Source organism: Eufriesea mexicana, unplaced genomic scaffold (assembly GCF_001483705.2).
Source record: "Eufriesea mexicana isolate 0111107269 unplaced genomic scaffold, ASM148370v2 scaffold1623, whole genome shotgun sequence".
Classification (NCBI taxonomy): domain Eukaryota; kingdom Metazoa; phylum Arthropoda; class Insecta; order Hymenoptera; family Apidae; genus Eufriesea; species Eufriesea mexicana.
The window spans coordinates 851,504-877,499 of NW_016909734.1; the positions used below are offsets into that span (position 1 = coordinate 851,504).

Below are 25,996 nucleotides of genomic sequence, written 5' to 3' on the forward strand. Positions count from 1 at the left end.
AAAGAGTGGGAACGTCAGGATCGTTGGAGAAATGTCACCGTACCATCTCGTCGAGCGTCTATTTTTCAGCGATTCGTCTTTATTATACGGCACGTCCACGTGGTTGCACACGATCACGAGCTCTCGAGGATGACAAAGCGGTTCGCTTTTGTTCTATTTCCAACGGCTTCCATCCGACGAGTTAAATATAGTCGGTCTGCCGGCTGTTTTCGTGCATTTGGATTAATTTTCGCCGTTGTCCCCGCTTTTAATAGAGGCCCCTGCGCCCCGTCCGCCTTCCGCGACCATCTTCCCGTCGTAGGGTAATTAAGGAACAATTTCTCGCTGCCAAGTCACTTGTCCACCCGTCTAAATTTAACCGAAACTGTCGATACGCTCCGTGTTTTCCTCGTGGCGCTCTTAAATAGGGCACGAATCGAGGATAAGTGGCGAACTTTAATTCGTTGCTCGAGAAGTCGGAACCGTTCGCTAAATCGTGGACACGCCAATGCCCCCTTCTCGCGACTTTGCCGAATTTTATGCTAATATTTTTACCATCCACGAATCTAAAGTTCAACGATCGTGCTCCTTTGCGATGATTCGAAGGAATTTTACACCAACGCGATCGGACAGGTAATTCAGGATCGCGGAATTCCACCGATCTTTCACGAAAAATCGATCGTGCCGCTACGAATTTTGCAATTTTTATATTACAACGAGAACTTTCGATTTTCGATGGAAAAATTCATTAGTGCCACGAGTATTAGATTCACTAAATTTTGAAATAATAAAGCTGGGAAGAAAATTCTGCCGATCTCCGACGCGATACTTCGCGCAGCGTGCTAGCACCCTCCCAATTATCAAGCTTGGAAATGGTAGCGTCAAGCGGATTTTTCGAAATTTCAAACTGTATCGATTTGGAATATAGTCGAAAAGTAAACTCTGGCTCGGAAGATTTCGTGGAACCGCGCAGAACCGATCGGTGGGTGAAAAGTTGGTGGGTATCGATGGTGTGCATAGACGGGGTTCTCGGGGCTCGACGCTGGCGTCTCGAGGCGACCATTGTCTCGACCTGTCGTATATCACTATGCTCCTAAATACTGACCAATCCCTTCTATCGACGCGACGGGGAATTCCGCGGCGCGAGTCGTTGGAGCGTACCATGCGATCGGCGTCGAAAAAGGTCCGGTATCTCGGGCCCTGGCAAAGGCTCGCGATACACGCGCTCCTCGAGTGTCCGTTATCCGACGGCCATTTAGTCGGCCGGGGCAATAGGAGGTCCGCGCGTTTCGCATCGAAATAAATTTATAGGGGGCGTGCGCTAGAGAGAGCGAACAACTTCCAGGAACGAAAGGTCGATCGATCGTGGCAAGTGAACTTCCGTGATAGTATCGACGTGTATTTATACGTGGGCGCGTTCGACGTGGACTCACCCTTGGATTACGATAACGCGTTATCAGCTTGGCGGCCGGTCGGGGGCGGGTGGCGAGAGAGAGACAGAGAGGGGGCGAGCACAATGGCCGGGTGATTAATTACTTCGAAAAGTAGCAGAAAGCTAGAAATGATGGATGCTCGCCGCAGCGAATGCATTAACCGCGAAACACGAACGAGTGCCAGCGGATTATTCCTCGCGATCTTCTTCCGGAATCCAATAACGGTCGCTACACAAAGCAACGAACAATCGTGGACCGTTTGCAGGGCGGATGCAGAGGCGCGAAGGATCTTTGTTCCGCCGGTGACGAGGCATTTCCACGCGGACGTGGCCGGAGAAGCCGCTGGATTCCGCTGGATTCCGTTGCTTCCCGATGATTCGTCTATCCTTCTGTTTCCGCGTCTCGTTACTTTTGCCAGAAGGCACTTACGCGCGACTAATATTCCACCGGCTAACAGGTTTCCCTCGATACGATCCTCAAAGCCTCCGTTCCCCGTGCCCCCGCGAGTTATCATCCCGCAATCACGTCATCGCGAAATTCCCCCAAATTCCCCCACACCCACGAAATCGAACAATCGGAGATCGTTAAACCTCGAGACTCTTCCTCCCGAGTGGATATCCTCGCGAAGAAATACCGTCTAACGGCGTTAGTCCGGAATTATACGGAGATTTGGTCGGGGGCCCGATCGATTTCGCGCGACAACTCTCGACCCCCCGCTGTGGATGTGGCGCGCTGCAGAGAGGCAGAGGGACTAATGGAAAATGTTACGCGGCAATCCGATATTACGTTTTGACAGGTTTCCAAGCCCGGTCGCGGCGGATTACGCAAACAGAAACATTCGGCGATATCGGGCGTTCTCGCGTGTAACCGTGGCACAGCCGGCCGTGTGTACGTCCTCGCGCGTGCATACGCGAGGCCAAGCGACACGGCCAAGCGATCCCGTCGATCGTCGTAAATTAAGCGGCGTTATCGAGCAACGGCGGATTTCGTTGCACGGTCATGAGCGTCATAGGCGTCGACGATCCTTATCGCTGCGATATAAATATTTTCTTCCTCCGGCTGCCAGGAATCGTTTCGAAACCGTCTCCGATCCGGCCACGCTTGCACGCGGAGAAAATCCGACTGATAACTCGCTGGCAACTGGTAGCAACCGCGTGGAGGCTCTCGATTAGAGTGTACACCGTGGACGCTTTCCACCGCGGGGTCCAACGACATTGACCCGACGCTCGACGGAGTTGGGGTACACGCACGGGGTACCGCTATTTTTGGAGAGCCCGAGTTAAGAAGCCCGATAACGGCTCCCGATAAAGCGGCACGCGGCGTTATCGTCTCGGAAAAAACGCGCCAGGTCGCGCGCGCGTATTTAAATTTGGTCGGGACTAATCGGGGGCCTGTTTTTAGACGTCGCAACGACGCACCGTCGCTCTTTGCGTTAGAGGTTAGAGATAAATGGCGGCGTCAGGATTCGCGTGATCGCCGGCGAATCGCCCTACGCATCGTACGCACGCCGCTTAAGTGATTGCCTCGTGATACCACGATGATAACGGGTTGAACGAACGGATTAAAAATTCCATCGTTCGATATTTAAATCTATTATTCTCCTCGATCTCGTGGACAGAAAGGGCGAGGGGCAAAGAAAATGGGGAAAAATGGATGTGTTCCGTCCCGGAGAGCGTGTTTATAACATGATTTTTATTCTAATGCTTATATTAGGTCTACCGAAAAGTTCTGTCCGTTTTTGAAGTAAAAGAAAATAATACATTTTCAACAAATTTATTTATACTTATCTAACAATATCATTTTCATCGTTACTTATGACCACTTCCCAGGATGATGGAACTAGGTATTAAGTCTGGAAGGTATAGCGAATTCGACAATACTTCAGGTGACATTAAGGGACAGAATTTTCCGGTAGATCTAATACTTTAACAGACCTAACGGTTTATTTTATATTTTATACCGCGACCGCAATTCCGCAGGTCAGATGTGCCTCACCGTCGTTCTAGCGGATTAAGTTTATAAAGGTAAAGCTAAGTTTAGGAATTTTACAAGTACCAGGCGCGACAGATGGGACCCACGTGTGACAGACTCAACAAGCGACGGACGGACAGCACTTATAAATCACGTTATTGACCATCAAAAATCGGCTCCTTGACACTTTCCTACTCCTTAGCCAACGGTCCTTCCGTCACACCCTCTGTCCAATTAAAACTCCTTACTTTTCCACCACCAACGTTTATTTTGCCCAATCAAAACTAAACTGGAGAAAACACCGGACAGGACACGACAAGACGCGACATAGATCAAATTCGAGAAATCAGTTCGTCTTCGACACCGATCCTTGAAACATCTTACTTACACATATAAACGCGTGTTCGAAACGGTACCCCGTTCAACGTCTCTATTATAACTATTCTTTTCTATTTTGACCACACACTCTGGGTCCTTATTATTACAACTGGTCACACAATATTAATTTGGCGCGTGATAAGCGGTCTAGGACATCGAAGGGATTCTATACGGTAGGACGCTACAGGATGGAGAGTGTGGATTTCGTTTTATTAATGTGAATGCAAGTGTGTGAGGTCGAGTAATGGCACTAATGTAGATATGTGTGTTTTTTGGAAGTGCGAGTGGAAGATCTAGAATGCATGGTGTTGTACAGTTACTATGGATCAGAGTGAATGTGTTATAAGCAGTTTCAGTTTGACATAAGAAGCATGAGAGTGAACTATTAGGATATAAGACGTGTACAAATTATAATTTTATAATAAATATACGGTTGTTATACAACAAACTCGCAGATAGAAAGGAAAGGGCGATGAGAGCGAATTTACGATGTTTCCACGAGTCTGGAACTCTAATGGCAGCTTTCCTCCGCGACGTTAGTTGTCGAAACTTTGCAAACTCGTTCTCGTGTAGGACGATTTCCGCCGATCGGGCCTGATTGTTATAAGAACGCGAGAGGAACGTTGTTTCAACGGACTCAATCACTGCTGAACGCTCGCAGATTTTCCTCAGGCATTGTTTACGATTGTCGTTACTCGTCATCCCGTGCGTGTGCACAACGCGGCCCCCCCTTAATGGCGTAATATAACGTTAGAAGCGAGTTGAATTCCCCCTATGGTATGCAAAGCGTACTCTTGTCCCCCCTTTCCTTTTTTCTTTATTTTTTCTCCAATTTTTCTTACATTTTTCTCCGATTTTTCTTTCATTTTTCTTTCATTTTTCTTCCTCCGCATCCTCCTGCTTAATTTGAACAGCTACGCGGGAGTCGGTCGCGAAGGGAACGGACTGGAAAACAAGTACCGTCGAACGTGATACGAGTTCTGATTGTTATTTAAACTTCGCGTGGGTAAAAATAACTGCAGATGAACCGATAAATACGAGCAGCACATGAACAAATATTGCGAAACCAGCGTGGAAATAGACGTGCTCCGTCTTGTTATTATTCGCGAACATGTCGTGTGCAAAAGAATTTCCATCGAGTCGGGACGAGTCGGACCCCCGACGACGCGTTGATTACCATGTTAACCGGGGCGACGAGTTAACTCGTCGTTCAAGAGTGCTTCCCCGACGCATGTGACTGGTTGAAATAACTTATACGAAAATGATTACTATCATAATTATATCAGTATGTATGTATACTACAATTATAGCAATAATTTAAAAACAGTGCATGAGAATTTAAACTAATGAAATTTTTCACTCTTCGCGTTTTCCTATCGATTTCTCTATTTATTTTTATCATGAAAAGCGATGCATTTTCATATATATTGTACTATAATATCAGGAAAATTCACTAATAATTCTAGAATTAATTCTAGACTAAAAGATGGCGGAATATTTCATTTTTTCTTTAAAAGATAAAATCGACGAGTGTCGTTCTTCGTATTAACCCCGCAATTGCCACACATTTCGCCAGCAATATCACAAGTGCGACGCAATTCGTATTTATCTTGGGCATGGCGAACCCCTCAACGGTGACACACGCACCCCATACGGATCTTGCAATTTTCCATGCGTCGCTGGTGCCGATAAAAAATACGTACTCTATTTTAAAAATACGAGCAGCTATTTATTTACATCAACCTTGTACCGATATATCTCTCCGTCGTTTAATAATTGCGTTTAACTTTAACCCTTCGCAGTCTCGATTCTTCTCCAATCTTCCAACAGAAAATTCGTGTCAGGTATCTTACATATTTTCTTTCGAATATCCTCCATAAATATCTAAACGAATTTTATTCTCCAATAATTCCGACGATGTATTGTACTTAAAATTAGAAATACCGAGTACGACTCGGCATAGGAGTATCACATGGCGTCACGCTTCGAGAAGACCATCAAAGTGTCAATAAATAAATTTAACTCTTTGCGGCACAGAATTTCAGATAATAAAATAGACCCATGTTGCATAGGAATTTTATTCCGTTTTAAATGAAACAAAATTGATATATATTTAAGGAATAGGGAGTAAAGGAATGGCATAATGTAAAAACATAAAGAAATGATAATAACTTAACCCTTTGCATTTGAAACGCGTCTCTCACGTTAATTAATATATTAAATTTACAATTATAAATATTAAAGTAAAATAATTCTACATCTTAATTTGCATACGATTTCTTATTTACAAGAACTTTTTTAGAAATATCGTCGACTTTATGGCAGAAAATCTTCGAATTACTATTTTCTTGTATCGAAAAATCTCCGAGTGCAAAAGGTTAATTGAATTTGTTATAGGGTGGGACACATTTATAACGTTTGTCGACGGTATTACCAACTGCTGTACGTAAATAAGGCGAAATTTAAACCTATGCACATGCAGCTATTGCGATATTTCCTGGTGGGGACGCTAAAAACGTCTCACCATGCAGTACAGTGCATCAAAAAGGTGAGATATTTTTAAATCTTTGCACTCGATGACTTTTGGCTAAAGAGTAGTAGGAATTCAAAGATTTTCTGCTATAAAGTTGACGATATATTTTCGAGCAGTAAATAAGAAATCGTGTAATAATTAATACATAGAATTATGATAGAATTTGGGATGGCAGTGGAGTTAAAAAGAAAGGAACACTAATTATAAAAAGGCAATGCTTTAATAATTGATAACTCGATGGGTGTGTGCTGTACAACGATTCCATAGAGATTGATCGTGAGTCGTTTGAACAAAGAAATTTGGCTGGTGACCGACAGACACGTACACAATCATACATTAGTATGTAATCGAAAAACATGTTAACATCTAGGTTATATATAAGATGTCTCGACTTGTGTCTTAAGCATTCCAACAAATTATTTGATTTCGATATTTCGCATTATTTTATTATCTTAAATTCAACATATTGATTACTATCGATCTTCGAAATTTTATCGAATGGCGACTGAAAAGGGTTAATCCCAGCGTACCCCAAAGACTTTCTCGTGACCCGCGAGCGTGAAATCAGTCGATACAATTTTCTCATGAAATTTTTCCTACCTCGTGCACAGTAGGTTTCCAATAACTCGCCGGTTAATTAAAGATTAATTAACGGGCCGAACTTTGCGACTCTCGACCGTATCGCGATCTCGATTAAAGTTACGCGCGTAATCTTGGGCCGAAAGCCGCGAAAGCGATGGCAGATAAGCTGCACGGAGCGTCGGAAGTGCGTCAGCGGAGATAGCGCCGCGTGGCCCCTCAAGGATTGTTTTCATTTGGCGATCGTTTATCCACCTCCCAGGTAATCTCACCTGCGATCTCCGCTCGCCGGACACGTAATATTTTCGTCCGCGGAGCCAGGCCCGCGAGTAAACGGGCGTAATCTTGTTTTCGTCCGCGGCGAAACTTTCTCGAATCCCGGCTCGCCTCGGCATCGACAACGCATCGCCGATCCGCTCGTTAACCGGCAAGATAAGAGGCCGAGGAATACGGACGAGCTCGCCATCCTTCCCCGCCTCGATCCCAGTATTTACTCCGCGCTCGTACAAAATATTTACGCCGCCTCGAACAGCTTTTACGATATTTTTCGTCCCGGCCGTCGTCGCTATCCTTTGTTTGCATGCCGGCCACTCCGCTGCCAGGACGATCTCGTCCTCGACTCGCGGTACCTGCTCCGCTCGAAAATATTTTTCTCCGCGTCGTCACTTCCGCGAAACGCGTCGGGCATCTCGCGATACGTCGAGTTTGCGAAGCAGTGAAATTTCCACGGTCGCGGTGTTTGTCGCGAGATGACGGCGAGATGGGAGGATGAAACCGATCAGGGTAACAGAGGTGGAAGTTTGGGAAGGGTGCAAGGAAGCCTGCGTCCGCTAGGTCCTGTTGACGAGCTCTCTGTTTGCGACGGGACCACGGGCTCGTTAATACGAGAAGGAAAGCGGTGGCTAAACTGTCCTTTGGAAAAGAGGATCGCCTCGGGAAACGTTTGCGAAACGCCGATGTGTACTTTTCATTAGCGACTCGGTGCATCGCGTGGCAATTAGGCGACCAATCTTCGCGCCATCGCGCTGCGATTGCTTCGACCAGCGGAATTTTATTCCACTCCGCGATTCGTCTATATTTTCGTCTGTTTTATCTTCTTTCAGAGATTCTTGAAATTTTGTTGCGACCATTTTACGCGGGAGAGATCGATCGTAGATTCGGTTCAGTAACGTGGATCGTAAGGAGAAAGTGAGACAGTTTCTTTTTGCGCGATTAGGGGAATACTCGTGTTGGGATTATGAGATTTAATAGTAAAATCTTCATTGAATTCACAGTATAAGATTGCTATACATTACTCTTGTTCGACCCTTACTGGAATACGCTTCGATTATATGGTCTCCGAAAAGATTTAATCGCGAAAATCATGATCGAGAGAGTGCAGCATAAATTTCTCAGGTGTTGTGCATATAAGCTAAATAGCCTAATATCAATTTTTGATCATGTTAATGTTAAATACTGTCAACCTTGGAACATTGTCTGCACGAAGAAGAATAGCTGACCATAGTTTTATCTCTAAATTAATTAATAATCTCATTGATTGCTCCTCTCTTCTCACGCAGATTAATTTCTATGTGCCTAGAGCAGGTTTTCATGTACCTATATCCAGATCTACATATGGATTAATTAATCCAATTTATCGTATTATTACCGACTCAAAACACTTTTTATAATCGCATAGATTTTTTTATGGGTATTTACAAATTTTCAAAAAACAATTACGGATGATTATTGATTAAAGCTATTCCTCCTGAACGAAGCGTTTGTAAGCAAGTCCCTTCGTTGTTATATTTTGCATAATTTCTTTGCTTCTCTTTCGTATGTAAAATTTTATCTAAATGGACCACAGAACATTAATGAATAAAATAATAATAATATTAATAATAATAATATGTATAATATTAACCCTTTGCATTCAAGAGGCGTGCTTCAGTCGCCATTTGATTAAATTTCGAAGCTCGAACTTCTCCTGAGAAACTGACCCCAACTATATATATTACAAACTATTTATTTGTATCTTATATCCTAGATTGATCTTTGTCAAAAACAAAGCTAAACTTATCTTTTCAACAATTCGGTATCTATTGACGTTATTATTATGCAGAATCGTATCCTCGCGATCCGCCGATATTTTGCTCGGGAGCCGTGTTTTCGCGCGCGGCGTCGGCGCGGCGCGAATAAAAACCGCACGCTCATTTCACGCGCCTTTTTCAATCAGCCTCGTTAAAAATACATCTTTTTTTCCATCGCGCGGCCTCGTTTACGAATCCATCGCGCCGGCACGGAGCCGAAACGCGCGTTTCGCGCCGGTTCGCGCAATCAGCCGGTAATAAAACGGACGAGCCTCGTTAAAACGATCCGCGCCGCGCTCTTCCACCATCGTTGCTCACCTGTGCGCGCGTGCTTTTTCTCGCGGGCCCTTTGGACAACTTTTCCCGATGCAAATTCGCCCAAAAATTCAGTCGCCGCTGGGTAAACCACCGATCGCGAGGATGCCACTCTCGCGCGGATAGAACCGATTTCCATGGATCGAGGTCTCCCATAAATTCGGCGGAAAACACCGCGATTCGTTACAGAAGACGAATATTCGAAGACGGACGAGGTTTTGCACGGAATCGCGGAGAAATTTCGCGAAGCGAATTTCGAAAATCGTCCTCCCGTTCGCGGAGACGTCGCTGACCCGAATAGAACCGATTCCCGAGATCGTCGTTCCCCTTAAATTCGTTGGAAAATTCAGCCATCGATTCTCCAGCGCGTTTCTCGCGTTCGCGGAGATGCGTAAATAAAATCGGTCCCGTCTGGCTCGTCGTTCCGTGTAAGTTCGTCGGGGAATCCGTCGGTCGTTACGCGGCAGGAATTTCGGAAATGGCTCTCGCGTTCGCGTGGGTAGCAGCGATCCACGTCGCGATTACTCGAGATCACGGCGAACGTCGATCCCGTCGTTTACTCGTCCACTTATCGCGGTAATTTTCGAGCGTCTGGTTCACGGGTTTCGCTGGAGCGTGACACGGGGGTTCGGGGCAACGAGGATGTTTTCCAAGACAGTAGAACACGCGGATGTCTCCGCGCGATCGGCGAAAAGGATCGAACGTGTTCGCGGAGAGAGCAAATATTTTTCAGCTGGTCGCGCACACGCTTCGGCTGATTACGTCACGGGAATCGCGAATGTAAACACGCCTTCCTATTTTTCGGTTAACTAATCTACGCTATTAATATTTGCACGCCGAGCGGCTTCATTTATAGCCGTCCTTTATGGCCGGTTTTACGAGCGCCATCCTCGACAACGTAACTCGCGTTCGCCTAAATTCGTTCCTCTCACCCGAATGAAAACGGGGTCCCGTCGTCCTATTTTTTCTCCCCGATCGATGGGATAAAAGATCCTCGGTCGATCGTAAATCGCCTGTCCGTGTATCGTAAAGCTCTTCCGTTCCCTGCGTTCGGCGCACGGTCGTCGATTTAGATCGGCAAGTCGATCGGTAAGTCGATCCGTAAGTCGATCGACGGACTTGCAAAGTGGCGGTACGACGTTGACCGGCGCACGGTCGTCGATTTAGATCGGCAAGTCGATCGGTAAGTCGATCGGTAAGTCGATCCGTAAGTCGATCGACGGACTTGCAAAGTGGCGGTACGACGTTGAGGAAGTAGGTCGAATCGGTAGCAGAAACTCGAACGCGAGGAGATCGTTACGGTTGGATCTCGCGGCTGCTCGTTAATCGGTTAAGCCGAGAGGCGACAAGCGGCTCGGTTCGCGATCGCTGGATCGCAGATACCCTTTGACTCCGGCCTCACGAAACTTTTCCAAGGCGTCGCTCGGCTTCCGAGTCGGAGTGTTTACGAGAGGAAAAAAACGATTACGGCAAGAACGCGGAGTTGATAACGGGTCCGCTGCGAGCACGGCCGTGTGACGGATCGTGCCTGGATCGCTAATCAGTCGAGCTTCGCAGGTGGTTCGGTCGCGTATTAATCTGCGTGACGTAGCCGCGCGCTATTGTGTCGCGTTCTGCCGATTCGGCGGCTCATTATCGTCGATTGTGCGTCGCGAGGCGGAATGCGCGGTGGAAGAGAAAAAATATTTTCCTGCCTCGACCACGACGTTGCACGTCGACCTGCGAATTTAAACCTCTCCGATCCGTGTCGTCATCGTCGGAGCAAACAAACACGCGTCGTTTATCGCGGAGGATTACTCGCTGCAGCGAGAACCACGCTCCGCGTCCGCTGGGAAACCTGTTCGCGAAGGAAGTGCATCGGATCATGGCGAAACGGACGTGTCTCCCGCGGAATCATCCGGCCAGAGGGATCGATTTCTATGTACCCGTGTCGCAAGGTGAACTGCCCGACCTCGTGATCTCGGGAAGCCATCTCGACCTTGGGTCAGCGCAGCTTTCCCGTAAGACGATTTCCACGACGTTTTCAACACAGAGTCTCCGACCTTGTGACTACCATCGTGACGTCCCGAGCGACGATTCAGAAAATTACACGTTCCTTTGTCCGCGTTAAGACAATTCGGCCACTTTGGCATTCAAAGCGCGAGCCGGGGAATCGACGGAACTCGGAAGATGCGGGTTTTCATCGAGTTAGCGAACGGCGTTCCGTCAGCGAATACAAATCAGGTCACCCTGTGCGCATACAGGCCCACCCACGCGAGCTCCTCCCTGCGTTTACCTGTCCGTTTCTGTCCACGGACGCAGCGGAAGTCGGCCCGAAGAATAGACGACCACCCACGGTCGATCAAACATTCCACCCTGGGGACAATAAGTTACCCTGTTCGCGTTAACCCTCTCTGCTTTGGCAAACTCGCCCTCCGAACCTCGCGAGGGGTGCGTCCGAACGAGGAAACATAATCGATGCCACGAGTTTTTTAAATTTTAAATTTACCCCAACTATCGCGTTTGTCTTCATTTTCGTGGGTCGTTGACAATTTCAAAGGTTCAGATTTAGCCCCCTTCGAAGAAACATCTATGTGGGATTGGAATAAGTACGGCCCTGAAAGAATGTCAAGTGTGACTGGGCTTAGAACGAAAGTGTCCGTGTGTAAGAGGATTGACTGCAAAGAATATTTATGGTAGAGTCGAGTCAAATTTTAGGGATGCGTCCAGAGTGGTTGAAGTACCTGGCCCACCGAGGTTGTGTGGGAAAGGGGCATGATTGGAAACGAAAGGACAGACTGAATGGCTTAAATAAGGGTGCAAGGGCGCGGGCGAGTCAGTCTCCAAGAATCTTTAACAGTCTCCAGGAATCTCTAACAGTCTTTTATTTTTTTTTATTGACTTCACGAGTTTTACAATCAATTGCTCAAATGGGAATTATAAGTAAAAGTGATAGCTTTATGAGGGACACGAAAAGCAAATACGTAAATCGTTGCATCGGTTGATTACTTGCAGTATGTGTAGTACAATGATGGAGTTTGAGTTATTAGGAGAATCGACGTACCAGGTTTAGGGGAGCGAATCTTTTTAGTCTAAATGGAGATTTATTTGGATTTGACAACTTTCTAGCTAATTGATTTTCGTGACACGTTAACTAACTTACGTGGCGTTTGCTAAATTCGGCGATTTCGCATTTTACTAAAGGTATAGCCAAGTCTAACAGTCTTTAGGAGGTTTTGAGCTAGTCTCTAAGAGTGTGCCAGTATGTCAGTAAGAAGTCCAAGTCGAGCGTGCCCATAGCGAATCTCTCTTAGTCAATACTCTATGTATCGACTTATTCTGTTCCACTAAGAAGCAAATTTTAGCTATTTTAGCCCATCCACCAAACGCGATCCTACATCTATGTCTCGCGAATGTCGCGAACAAAGGAGACACCTCGTTTCTCGGTTTGATCCCATGAACGAGATACGCAGAACAGGTACGACTGCTCGACTCGCGTGTACATAAACATATATAAAACCAGTTTTTCATCAATCATCGTACAGAAGGTCGGGACACTCGTGTCCCAATAACCATCGATCATTAAGCACGTGTGCAATGCGAAATTAGTTCTAGAATCTTCGGTTGGAGATCGATTTTCTCGTAATTATTCGATAAAAACCGATCGGATCGCGTCATACTTCAATGTAGAGATTCTCGTGGAGAGGAAGGTATGGAGACGGAATGGTGTCGTATTCGTCGGTGTCGAATGGGAAAAGCGTCGCGGTGACAGCTGGAGGGAAACAGGCTTCATTTTCTAATTACCCTTAATCCGATCGCGTTAATCATCGGCCATCGGCTGTCACGTAGGAAGCTTCGACACACGAGCCTCTGGCCCACTATGCGGCGGCCAGAATTCGCTTGGCAGCTCGACAGTAAACACGTGCCATTAGAAGAACCACGTTGAGCCGGATCGAAATGACGAGACAGTCGAAAGCGCGACCGTTTCGCGACGCCTGTCGTCTCGCGAACCCTGCGTTTTCCGCGCTCGCGACCGATCGATCGTTCGGTGATCGTCCCATAAGGCGAATCGATAGCATGTGAGTGATACGACGAAGGTGCACCATGAACGATCGAGGCTTCCACGTTGGTAGAAGAATCTAAGCGGATCACCAGCATCTTCTATTATAATCCGACCTGATTCCGACGATAATTCGTTCGATCTTCTTCGTTGACCGTTCTCCACTCGAGACATTGACAGAATTCGCGTAAACGGAATTTTTCACTACGAGAATTAAGAAAGTAATTGAAAAAGAATCTTAGTTCATTTATACGCTCAAACAGGTATTTTCGATGATGCTTTGCCTACGGATTCATCGCGCACGGTGCAATACCAGATTATAGTTCATATTCAAAATTCTTTTCGTTTTTCCCTATCCCTAATGTATCCATCGCCATTTTGGTACGAAAAGCGTTCGCGTTGAGACCGAAGCGTGTATTACGACGTGAACGAAAGTTTAATTCCGACGATAATCCGTTCCATCTTCTTCGTTGACGGTTCTCCACTCGAGACATTGACAGAATTCGCGTAAACAGAATTTTTCACTCCGAAAATTTATAAATTAATTAAAATAGAATCTTAGTTCATTTATACGCTCAAACAGGTATTTTCTATGCCGCTTTGCCTACCAATTCATCGCGCACGGTGTAACACCATCTAGCTCATATTCAAAATTCTTCTTTCTTTCTCTCAATGTACCCATCGCCATTTTGGTACGAAAAGCGTTCGCGTTGAGACCGAAGCGTGTATTGCGACGTATTACCATCTAGCTCATATTTAAAATTCTTCTTTCTTTCCTTCAGTGTACCCATCGCCATTTTGGTACGAAAAGCGTTCGCGTTGAGACCGAAGCGTGTATTACGACGTGAACGAAAGTTTAATTCCGACGATAATCCGTTCCATCTTCTTCGTTGACGGTTCTCCACTCGAGACATTGACAGAATTCGCGTAAACAGAATTTTTCACTCCGAAAATTTATAAATTAATTAAAATAGAATCTTAGTTCATTTATACGCTCAAACAGGTATTTTCTATGCCGCTTTGCCTACCAATTCATCGCGCACGGTGTATTACCATCTAGCTCATATTCAAAATTCTTCTTTCTTTCTCTCAATGTACCCATCGCCATTTTGGTACGAAAAGCGTTCGCGTTGAGACCGAAGCGTGTATTGCGACGTGAACGAAACGATAATTCCGATTTCCGACGATAATTCGATCGATCTTGTTCGTTGATCGTTCTCCCCTCGAGACACTGACAAAATTCGCGTAAACGGAATTTTTGACTCCGAGAATTAAGAAAGTAATTGGAAAAGAATTCTATTACAGCTATACGTTCGAACAGGTATTTACGATACCGCTTTGCCTACCGATTTGACGCGCACGGTGCAATACCATATTATAGTTCGTATTCAAAACTCTTTTGGTTTTTCCCTATCCCTAATGTACCCATCGCCATTTTGACACGAAAAGCGTTCGCGTAGAGATCGAGACGCGTATTGCGACGTGTACGAGTTTCGCGACGTATGACCGTGACATTAATTCCGCGGAACAAGACGGGCGCGCGAATTCGAAAAGCGAGCCAGATGCGGTGGCGCCACGATCGCTCGCCTCTCACCGGACTCGTTGCGTAATAGTCTCGTAAATAATCGGGTCGCGTTATTACGCTATTATTAGTATCGGGTAACGGTGGATGGTCGGTTCGGCAAGAGATCGCGACGATATCGTAAATTATCGCGAGCGTGGCCGACGACGGCGACTCGAGGGACGAAGGATTCCGCTTGGTCGTCGCGCGGCTGATTAATTCGCCAACGGTGGTGCCTCGTGCATCGCCGTAACGAAGCGTTCGGCAACGATAGCACGGCGCAACGGCACGGTCCGCGGCTCGTAAACTTATTTACCGCAATCGTAGTATCGACCGCGAGCCGCAGATACGGTATTATAAATGGACTTTGCGCACGTGTACATTTTTTTCCCTGGCCGCGGCTGTTTACTCGGACGCGGCAACAACCGCATAAACGGATTGTTGTTTGTTCCCCGATTAAGAGCAACATAACAGATCGTTACGCTAACGGTATCTTTCCTTGCCGGCGTGGACTCTTTGCGTGTGTACGCGGCAACGACACGCGCAGGACGATTAGCCGGCCGATAATATATTTTCGTCTAAACGCGAGATTAACGGATCCTCGTGCTCGAGTATCGGCTTTGGCTCGCGCACGCGTCGCGACGATAAAAACGAGATAACGCGCGCGGCAGAGAGAATCCGATCGATTCGGATCGATCCTCCGCGGTGGGCACCGATCGCGCCGCGGCCGAGCGCCGTACCGGAAGTCGAGGATGAAGAGGAGAAGGTGAATCGGCAGCGACGAGGACGAGTCCGCTGAGTGTCGTACCCTTCGCGTTAACCTCGTTCTCCAGCGGCCCAGATAAAGACCGCCGGTCCCGCTTCGGGCATCGAAACACGGTCAGACGATTTGCAGACGTTGTACATATATTTCTGGCGTGGTTGCCCCTTGCTCGTTCACGTGCACCTTATCGGCGGATCGCGTGGCCGAAGTTCGAGCTCGCTGCTCCGGGGATTAATTAAGGAGCGTGATTTCTGAAATTCCATCGCCATAATCGGCGCCCTCGTCCACGTACCCGAGTGCCCGTTGCCTGGTGAATGAGGTTCGAAGATCGCCCGACTCCCGGCCACCACCAATGATTCACGCAGCCTACGCGATTTACTATATTGCTGTAAGTGACCAGGCCGTCGTAAACAGCCGATAAACGGTACAAATACTTTTTTATTTATTGCCAGACGGCCATGCCTCGCATTATCGGTCACCGCGATATACTCCTCTTTCTCTCTCTCTTTCTCTCTTCCTCCTTTTTCCTCTCCGCCTACGGTTCTCTCTGCGCTCTCGATCGTACAGGCTCGTGGTCGGTTCTCTTTATCCGCATTGTTCTCTCCCGTGTTTCCCCGCTGCTCTCTTTTTCTAATTGCATTTCTTCCGCACGTCGGCTATCCGGTTTCTCCTCGATTAATCCCCACCCTTGTTTTTTCCATTCATGCGAACGCGGCGAGACGTTGCCTCGGTTTCGCCTCGAGTAGGAAAATTACCGCGCTCCACGCGTGCACTCGTCTATTGACTTTTGTTCCTGCGTTCGCCGCGACTATTTACGGCCGGGGCTTCTTTGCGGCCGCGAGGATCGCCGTTCTGCTCCGGAATCGCTTTAATCGTCGCGTCGCAGTTTTATTTCCCAACCCGACCGCGTACTTTGTCTCGGCTAACCGCTCCATGCGCCACTTTCCGCCGATCAAGTCCTCGAAAAAGTTCCCCACTGCGATCACCGCCTATCCGCCAAGCTTTCCACGCGTGGCGTCGTCCATCCGCCATCTTCCTACCGCCAACGCGGAATATCCCGCGACTTTCTTCGCGGCACTTAACCTAACTCGAACTAACCCCTTGCGGACGGGACGGTTCGAAGTTAACCCTAACATGAGATTAATAGCAGTCGATAGGCATTTCGAATTGCCAGTGCACGTTTCTGCTTAGTCGCCATTTTCGTCGATAGCACTCTAAGATGTCAAATTATAGACATACGTGGCCATAGCGATGCGTTTACGCGAGACACGTTATACATGGATCTTTCGACTCTATCAGTTGTTTTATTCCAAATGCATATACGAATTCCTCAAGTCCAGAAAGGGTTAACCCTTCGACTGCCACGCCGAAATCACGTCGCACGTTTCCCTGAGGGAGGACACCATGGGAGTGCACCGTTAGATGCAAGATTTGTTTTAATATTTTTCTGATCGACGTTCTAATAAAAATTTTGAATCCCTCGATCAGGCACTGTTTATTTCAACGTATCTTCTAATTAGCGGTTATATTCGGAATACGCTAACTGTTAATTTTTATTCGATTTTTGCAATCGTAAGTAGTTCAAGCGCTCCCAGTCACCAATGACCACCGTGACAGTGAAATTGTTAACTCGATCTTCGTTCAACGCCGTGAAAATATCGATCCTTTTTCGAATCGAATCAACGCCGACGCGGTATCCACTCGCGCGAGTAGGCGCTGGGCCCAGCAACTCGCGAGAGAGCGTTGTTCCCTGTCGTCGGGTCATGCACTCTCTCTTTCTTCCCCGGCCCACCGGCTTTTCCCATTTTTCTCTCCTCCACCAAGTCGGTTTCCGCAACCCCCGGACCCAACGGCCGCGTACAATGCAATCGATAAAACGTCGCACGGTGGACTTTTACCGGTGCACCTTCGTAACGCACTATCGAGTGCGGAGTGCGCGATTTCGCTCGAATTCCCGGCTAATTAGTCACGTAAGCGCTAGATCCCGCAATCGGCGATCGGTCTGGAATTCGCCGATCAGATCCGACGCGATTGCGCTCGCGCTCGCGCGCCACGAACGTCGATCCGCGTGTCGGGGCCCGAGGTCCGTTCTGCTCGCCACGCGATCGCCGCGCGATAGCGAGACGAATACCGTTTGGTTGTTCGTGGCTGAAAACACGGCAGGCCCGAGATGCCGATTAATCGGCGTTCACGCCGAGCCGAGCCGAGTCGAGCGGATCCGCGTTGCGACTCTTGACTCCTCGTTGCGAGCTATGAAATTGAAATTTGGCTAATCGGGCCCCGTTCCTCGCGTGCGCCTCGTCGGACCACGAAGCTCCGTATTAGCGGAGAAATTACAAGGCTTTGCTGTACACGGCCGGAACCGACGCGAGACGACATTGTATGGTCTTATTAAGAGTGAGATCGCTTGCAAAATAAATAGGGGAATTTGCATCTCATTCGCCGGCAGATTCGTGGAAATTAGAGTAATTTCAAGCGTCCTGGCTATCGTAACGACCGTCTGTACGACTGTTAATAATAGCTATTTAATGTCACCTCTCTCTCAGTCTCGGGTCTCGGGGAGAGCTCTTCATCGGGACGATGAAATTCTTCTGTCCGCGACTAATGCCTCGTATCGATTATAATTGCTCCACGGGGTTCCCGAGCAACCGTGTTTCGCATTCCTCTGCCAACCCTTTCTCCTCCATTTTTATTTTTATTTTTCATTTTTTATTCTTCGCGTACGCGACCTTCCTCGAGTATCGATCATTTTCCAAGGAGGTGGGATCTCGATGGATTTCCCCGAAAAACGTGTCTCCCGTTCGATCTCGAAGGACGAAGCGATTATCTCTGGATGGTGACGAGCTGTAGCCAGGGAACGATTGAAATCATTGTTTTATCGGGCGACCGCCAGCGGCGCTCCTTTATTTGCCAGATGTCCGTGGGGCTCGTGCATTCGTTAATTAGTCGGCCATTTATTTTGCCGAAGCCGACTGTTTTTCTAGCCTTCGGCCTAGGCTCGATCCAACAAAGGCGAGGTGGTTACCGTCGCGATCGTTTCACCCGCGTATCATTATGACACGCGCGTCGAATGACGCGATACCGTGTGCACCTTGCGAGTCCTGCGATGTCACTGTTACGCTTGAGAAAGGCGCGAAACGTCGTTTCTTCGCCGTTGGTCTGTCGATGATTCGCATGACAATCGCGTCTACGATGAGCGATTAATCATCCACGCGTTGCGTACCACGCGTGCCTAATCTGCGCTGCTTGTCCGAGACAAAGAGACCAGTTTACCGTTCCATCGAGTGTACCTCGAACTACGCAAAACACGATTATAATCCCTTTTTCGCACGAGTTAACCCTTTTTTAGCGCCTATACGAAGATACCCGGACGAATTTGCTAACAAAAACCAAACTAAGAACGATACTTCAAAAATTCAAAATGCAGCATATTACTGAAAATAGGGAGAATAATGCAATGCCAATTGTGGTTCGATATTCATTGAAAATCGTACGAATAACATCGATATAAAACTGGATGAGAAACAAAGAAACAAGTTTCTCTTCTAGAAACAATATTTGCACGTAAGAATAAACATCGTTTGTTCACAGTTTTACGTAGGTCACGTAGTATGAAGTATACGTATTAAATTTTCGATCATTTTTTAATAAAGCAACCAATATCAGTACTGAGAACGAAAGGATAACTCCGTGGCACCAATTAGCATAGGATATAACAAAAAATTAAACGCGAAAACAATTTTTTAAATTCTTTTGCAATGAAGTTAGACCGTTTATAACATTGCCATAAGATTACGGTGACATCATGACAGTGCAGTATTTAGCATTCGGTCTTTTGACGCAAATTTTTCGAAGAAAAATGAAAAGGAAAAACTGACCATCGCAATAGAGCTTGGAATTCTTTGCGAAGAGAGCTAAGAGGAACGGTAGCATTAATTTTTTAATTTTTTACACAACTTTTGTGGCCGATGTCTATAGTCGTGCGTAGATGGCGTCTCGTGGCTAAGGGTAGCGAAAGGGTTAAACACCGGCGAGTGGTCTTTTTAGGAAAAAGAAATTGGCACTCTGACACGCGTTGGACTTGTAATTTTCGAAAATTTTCGAAAATTCGTAACATGTCTGACACCTGCATAATTGCGCCTCTTTCGCGATCGAAAATTACCACGATTCGTTGACCTATCGCGAAAAATAACGAATTAAAAGAGTAAAATGGCGGATAGTGGAATTCACAGTTTTCGAGATGTTGAGAAATATCGGCGCGACTACGTTGCGTGCAAACAGCGCGTACAGGTATGTCGCTGCGTGTACAAACACGATATCACTTGACATTCTACCGTGAAAAATAAGAGATTGTACAGACACGATTATACTACCATTCATAATCCGTAATTGTACCAGTCATTCAGCGAAATTCGTGTGAACCTGAACAAAGACGAAAATGTTTCGAAAATTCATCGATCTATTACGAATTCTTTCGTTTGCGTATATTAAACCATTTGCATCCAAGCGCGGAATATTCCGCGAACCACGACAGTCGTCTATCACCGAGCGCGGAATAATCCGCGAGCCACGACTGTCGCTTATCACCGAGCGCGGAATAATCCGCGAACCACGACTGTCGCTTATCACCGAGCGCGGAATAATCCGCGAGCTGACTTTTTCCATTACCAGTTGTTGAATTTTCTTCATATGCCACGGATCACGTTTGATCCCTTTTGTGAGCATCTCATCTACATCGGTTTATTATATTCTTAACAAGTTTTACTTTTGTCGTGAAAATCCTTTTAATTGCCATTATGAGTAGGCGCTGATACGCGCACGGTGATACGGGCCAGTCGTCAATTGAATGTCGCTGATGCCTGAACACGGCACCTTAAGTAGAGCCACGATGCAAATGGGTTAATCGCAAATTGTAGGAATTTTTCCAAGCTTGAACACCCGATAGCAAAGATGCTTGTCGTAACTGTTCGTAAACCGAAGTAATCCGAGGCAAACGAATCGTGCCACTCCTCTCCGCATTGTCCGAAATATGCCACGATTCTTGGCGGACTGTCAGTCGTGCTCGTTATCACTGGCCGATATCAGACACGCTAGTTTCCGGTGGAAACAATGGACAAAAATGTGCTAGTCACCGCAAGACGAATGGCACATGCTACTTTTCATAACGCGTCAGTGTCGGCCACGATAAAAAGGATTTCGATCTCGCTCGATCACGATCGCGGCGTAAGATAGAAAATGAATTTTTCCAACTACCTGCCACTTCGATGTTTCCGTTGCGAGAGGCGGATAGAACAAGAGCATTGGCCATTCTTCCACGATTAGTCACTCGTGACCGATTTTCCAGTGATTTTCTGGCACCGATATTAGCACGGTAAAATCGTAGCAGAAGATGCGCCGCCTGTTTATATACCGGGTGTGCTAGATACGAGCTTCCGCGTGCAAACGAACGAGAACGTTGCTCTACTATAGCGATGTCGAAATAGCGTTACGGATTTTAGAAAATCCTTCGATAAATAAAATCAAAAACGAAAGCAGGGAATAAAATCATTCGCATGTACATTTACTCGAGAGATTAGATTTTACGTTCGTTTTTTCTCATAGGAGTAAATTTGCAAAATTGAAAAGAAAAGAAAAATTGATTAATATTGCATATTATCGTGGAACGAATTTCACGTTTTGGCGTACAGATCGCATTCCGAGGTTTCGTGGAATCGGCGTGCTCGATAGTACCGTGGAGAGAGAATAAAACCGTGGCCCCCTTTTACGTACACCCCATTCGCAATTTGCATTTCGCAACCGTTAATTTTGCTATCGTTAAGAACACCAAGGGAACGCGCCGCGTTACAATCGTTGCAGTTCAGTTCTGAAATTTAATAACACGTCGACGTCGAGAAGGAAAATTGTTTTCCCGTGCTTTGATGAAAAGTGTTCCCGTAATAACGCGATACAAAGGTATACGTGGCGCGCGTCGGTTTCGCGTTTACCTGGAAGAACGCAGAAATGCTTTTTTCAATATCCCCATGGAAATGACAGCGTTGAACGGGGAAATTAGAACGATCAAAGGATAAATTTTCGCTGGATGCTCGACGAACTGCCGGATATCGATGCAAATTTTCTGCATTACATAAACAAGGCCGCACGTGTCGCAACTTTTCCAATTACATTTATATGTTTGCACAATTGTCTCTCTTTATTGCTCCGTACGCCACGCGTGCACGTGGGGGAGCGGTGATAAGTAGAAGCATTTATATTAGCCGTTAAAGGTAAATGTTATGTACAACCCCTGTGCGTTTTACGCTGTGCTCGTCGCGAATCGCGTGCACGAGTTCGGGGCGAGTAACGCGCGTACAAAATTGCACACGCGACCTGGCTCCTCCAGGAAAAATAAGGGAAACGCCAGTGTGCAATCGAATCTCTTCGTTTTAGATTTGTTATGCTATATTGGTTTTCGAGAAAATTCTCTATAAATTGCCAAACGGCAGGATCGTATCTCCCGACTTTCTCTCTCGTTTTGAATTTATTTATAACTATGGAAAGGTCCAGAAGACACGACATCTTTACGAAGAGTCACACTTTATTGCACACATGGCACGATTAATTTATTGTATTAATTCCTTGCACTCTTAGTCATGAGTTAGCAAAATCGTAGTTGCTAATAGCAAGTGTTACGTTTATGGTAATAAGACGATACAAATGTAATATTCAAATAAAACTGTCCGATATACTTTCCTGTAGCGAAAGAACTTCCACGTGCGAGTAATTAATCGTACAATAATTAACGACAACGTGTTTCGTGCACTGTTAGATCTCCTTGCTCTCCGTGTTACCTTTTCGCCATGTTTGAATAATGGATTAGGCTCGCTATAAATTTTTATCATTATTTTTACGTAAACTGTCCGAAGAAAAATCGAGCCGTTAAAAAGCAGTACGTTTGTAAACAACGTTACACGGTATCTGTTTATCTATTTACATATTTCATTGATTCATCAAATTTTTAAATTAAAACAGAATTTCTCTATCGGTAAGCCGAAAATGAAAACATTTCGTTCTTCACTTTCCCTCGAAATGGTATCAAAATGGTATCAAAATGGTAGCGTCAAAAATTTCATTTCACACTTTCCCTCGTTTTCCTATGAGGAACGCGTGGTAATCTCAAAATGGTACAAAATGGCATCGTAAAAAATTTTATTCTACATTTTCCTTTATTTTCCCATATGGAATCGCATGGTGGCCATAAAATGGTGTCAAAATGATACCGAAATGGTAGTAAAAAAAATTTCATTTCACACTTTCCCTCGTTTTCCCATGAGGAACGCGTGGTAATCCCAAAATGGTACCAAAATGGCAGCGTAAAAAATTTTCTTCTACACTTTCTTTTATTTTCCCATAAGGAATCGCGTGGTGGCCACATAATGGTGCCAAAATGGTACAAAAATGGTACCGTAAAGAATTTTATTCTACACTTTCCCCTATTTTCCTATAAGGAATCGCGCGGTGGCCACAAAATGGTGCCAAAATGGTGCCGAATTCGTCGTGTTTCGCGTCCATTTCGCGAATATTCGATTTATGCGAGAAAAATTGCTGGGAATTCGAAAAAATGGAATTCCCATCGACAGGTGCGCGAATCGACAATGATGGCGGTGCGTCGAAGCGTAGTTTTCGCGAGCCACGGTGTGGATAGAAGCGGGAAAGTCGCATCCGTTATTTCGGAAGCTGGGTCTGTTTGGCGAGGAGCGAAACGATACCGGGGACTCGATCGAGCAAACAATGATTCGACTATTCCGAACGGCGTGTATATTTCAGTATTCGGCGGCCTTCGCCGGAGCTACCAGGCCTCGACAAAGAGAAAGGGAGCAGGAGAGGGGAAAAAAGGGGAACAAGGATTTGTTTTCATTGACATACCAGAGCGGAGCTCGGCTCGTTTCGCAAAAATCTATTTTCGCGCGCTAATTATGTAGCAGCGGCAACACGTCACGAGGCTTCTCTCTCCCGTCTCTCTCCGACCTGCGTTTCGCCTTCTCTGCCGCCAGTTGATCGGCGACGGATCATTGTTTGCACTGCGACGAGGCACTGGAGCAAACGATCACGATAATAGCGTTCCAAGTTCGATGACTGCGTGACATATTAAGCGGAAACCTCCTATCTCGGAGGTATCTTCTTTTCCCCGGCCATTTCGCGCTTTCGCTTTCCATTCGCTTTCCATTCGCTCGTTTGCCCGAGTCCTAGCCCGATCTCAACGACTCTTCCGTATCGACCGAGCAGCTAGGACCTCTCTTTGTCCGCGTCGCGAGACCCTGATGGACGTCTAGCGATCGACGCGACATCTCGGACGCCGCGACGGTACCAACCATTTCCTTCCGAGCGAAATTTTCTCCAAATTGTCGATATTCCTCGCGATTTCGCGATATAACAACGAGATGATTACTCGTTGCCTGTCTTAGACTCAAAGATATCCGATCTGGCCAGGTAGACGTACGAAAATGGAGGACGAGGCGGGAAAATGGGTCGAAGACGCGACGGTGGATGAAAATATTTCTAACCGCGGATGACTAGACGCTGACTGGCTCGGCAACGATATAACAACGGGCAATTATTCATTTAAAGAAACGATAATGCCCGCTGATTCGCGGAAGAGTCAACAACTGCGAAACCATTCCTGGTACGCTGGACTTTGTCGTTTCGTCGCGTTCCTCGTGTGCAAGACAATCCTCCGTCGGACGTGTAAACAAGATATTAACGGCTGGACGCCGAGCAACAATATTGCTAAATGGGCCAGTCGCGGATAGTAATCGGCATGACTGTGGAACATCGCTCGGCCACGCATTTGCGTGCACAGGGCCGGTTTCGCGAATAAATGAACCGAGATTTGCGAAACGGATGGGACATAGCGAACGGTACGATGTGGGTCCAAAGGAAGACGGAAATTTTGAAGCTCCTCGACAAAACTCGATCCTTTCCCGATTTCTTTTCCTCGTACGAACGCGCGCACGCACCGTGCTCGTGCAGACGATGCAGAAAGAAGGGATCGAGTGGCGATTATTTTTTACAGACTCGACAAACACGCTCGACGTCCCGATTTCCCCTAAAATCACATTGTCGATTTGATAATCGTTTTTATCGCGCGAGACGCGTCTCGATTTTCCGTCGCGCGGCGCCGCGTAGCAGCCGTTACACAATTCCATTGTACAATATTTGTTGTGCGATTTGCGGATACACGTACGTACGGTTGTACACAAGCAAGTGTAACGTGGCTGATGTGCTGCATTCTTGAGATTACGCGTGAACTACTTTCCGAGAGAATGTGTCGCGATAAAATTTTTATCGGCCCGTTGCGCGCTCGATCGTATCGAGCGTGCCGTGATTAGGTTATCGTGCGGTGTTTTCAAAACTGCCAACAAACAATAAACCAATAATCAACAAAGGCGACGGGGAAAATACCGACGGCTCGTTTCCCGCGGAGGAAAACCGCACGCGGAACGACGGCATATCGCTGGAACGCGTTTAACCGCGTTACATCGTGACACGTATATATATTAGTTTGGTAATATTAATTCGGTTTAATCGGAGAGAAAGGAGGCGTAGAAAACTCGGGCGATAAGCCGAAATTAAGATGCCGAACGCGGGTACTAATGGTCAGAGAATGGTCGAGTTAGCGAGAAACGCGTAACTCATTCTTTCACATTCGAGACGGAATGAATAAACGTAAAGGAGGCTTTAAAAGGACAAGCGTTTAAGTAGCCAGGGAAGAGGGAATGCTAAGTGGCAGGGCAAAGAAGAATACTAAGGAAGGCATTCGTCGGGATACTCGCGGAGAACCGACCGGATGCAACGCCAGAATGGGAGTGCAAGCCTCCGCGCGCACAAGAGTCCGTTACTCGCATCGGGTATTTCCCAGAACGCGACTATAAACAAACAAACACACCGAGAGAGAGAGACAGGGCAGTGTGCGCGTGTGATCCATGCCCTCCCTTCCAAGGCAACAGCACCGACGAGCCAGAAGTTGCACGGGGCCGGGAGGGGGACGAGAATACTGGCGCCGTCGGTTGAGTAACCCCACCAGTACCGCCGCGCATGCGCACCGCGCGGGATTCCCCAGCCGTCCCCCACCACCGTCCGACTACCCGCCGCCCCACCACGACGCCTCTTTTTCTCTTCTCCTTAGGCGGCGGTCAAATTCACGCGTAAAGTCGTTCCGAACGTTTGGCTATGATGACAAAGTATCCGCACGGTGTTTACTGTCGATAGTGCGCCAATCTTACGTGGAAGGATCGAATTTATCGCTTATCCACGAACTAGTTCGTTCCCCGATTCCGCTGTTCTTCCCCTTTTTATCGCGCCAACAGGGAAGTAGACGTTTCTGGGAAATCGAACCGCAG

General features: G+C 46.7%; 1 protein-coding gene across 3 annotated transcripts in view; it reads left to right on the forward strand.

Moving 5' to 3' along the window:
- Pdk1 (Phosphoinositide-dependent kinase 1) overlaps positions 1–25,996 on the forward strand; it is a 423,846-nt gene that overhangs the window by 386,230 nt on the left and 11,620 nt on the right. Inside the window, exon 1 of one of the 3 annotated variants that reach the window (XM_017901524.1) lies at positions 15,998–16,008. The exons of the other annotated variants lie outside the window; for them this stretch is intronic. The gene's annotated coding sequence lies outside the window, so the exon portion shown is untranslated. Of the gene's footprint in view, positions 1–15,997; positions 16,009–25,996 lie in introns of those variants that run through there. 3 annotated transcript variants of the gene reach the window in all.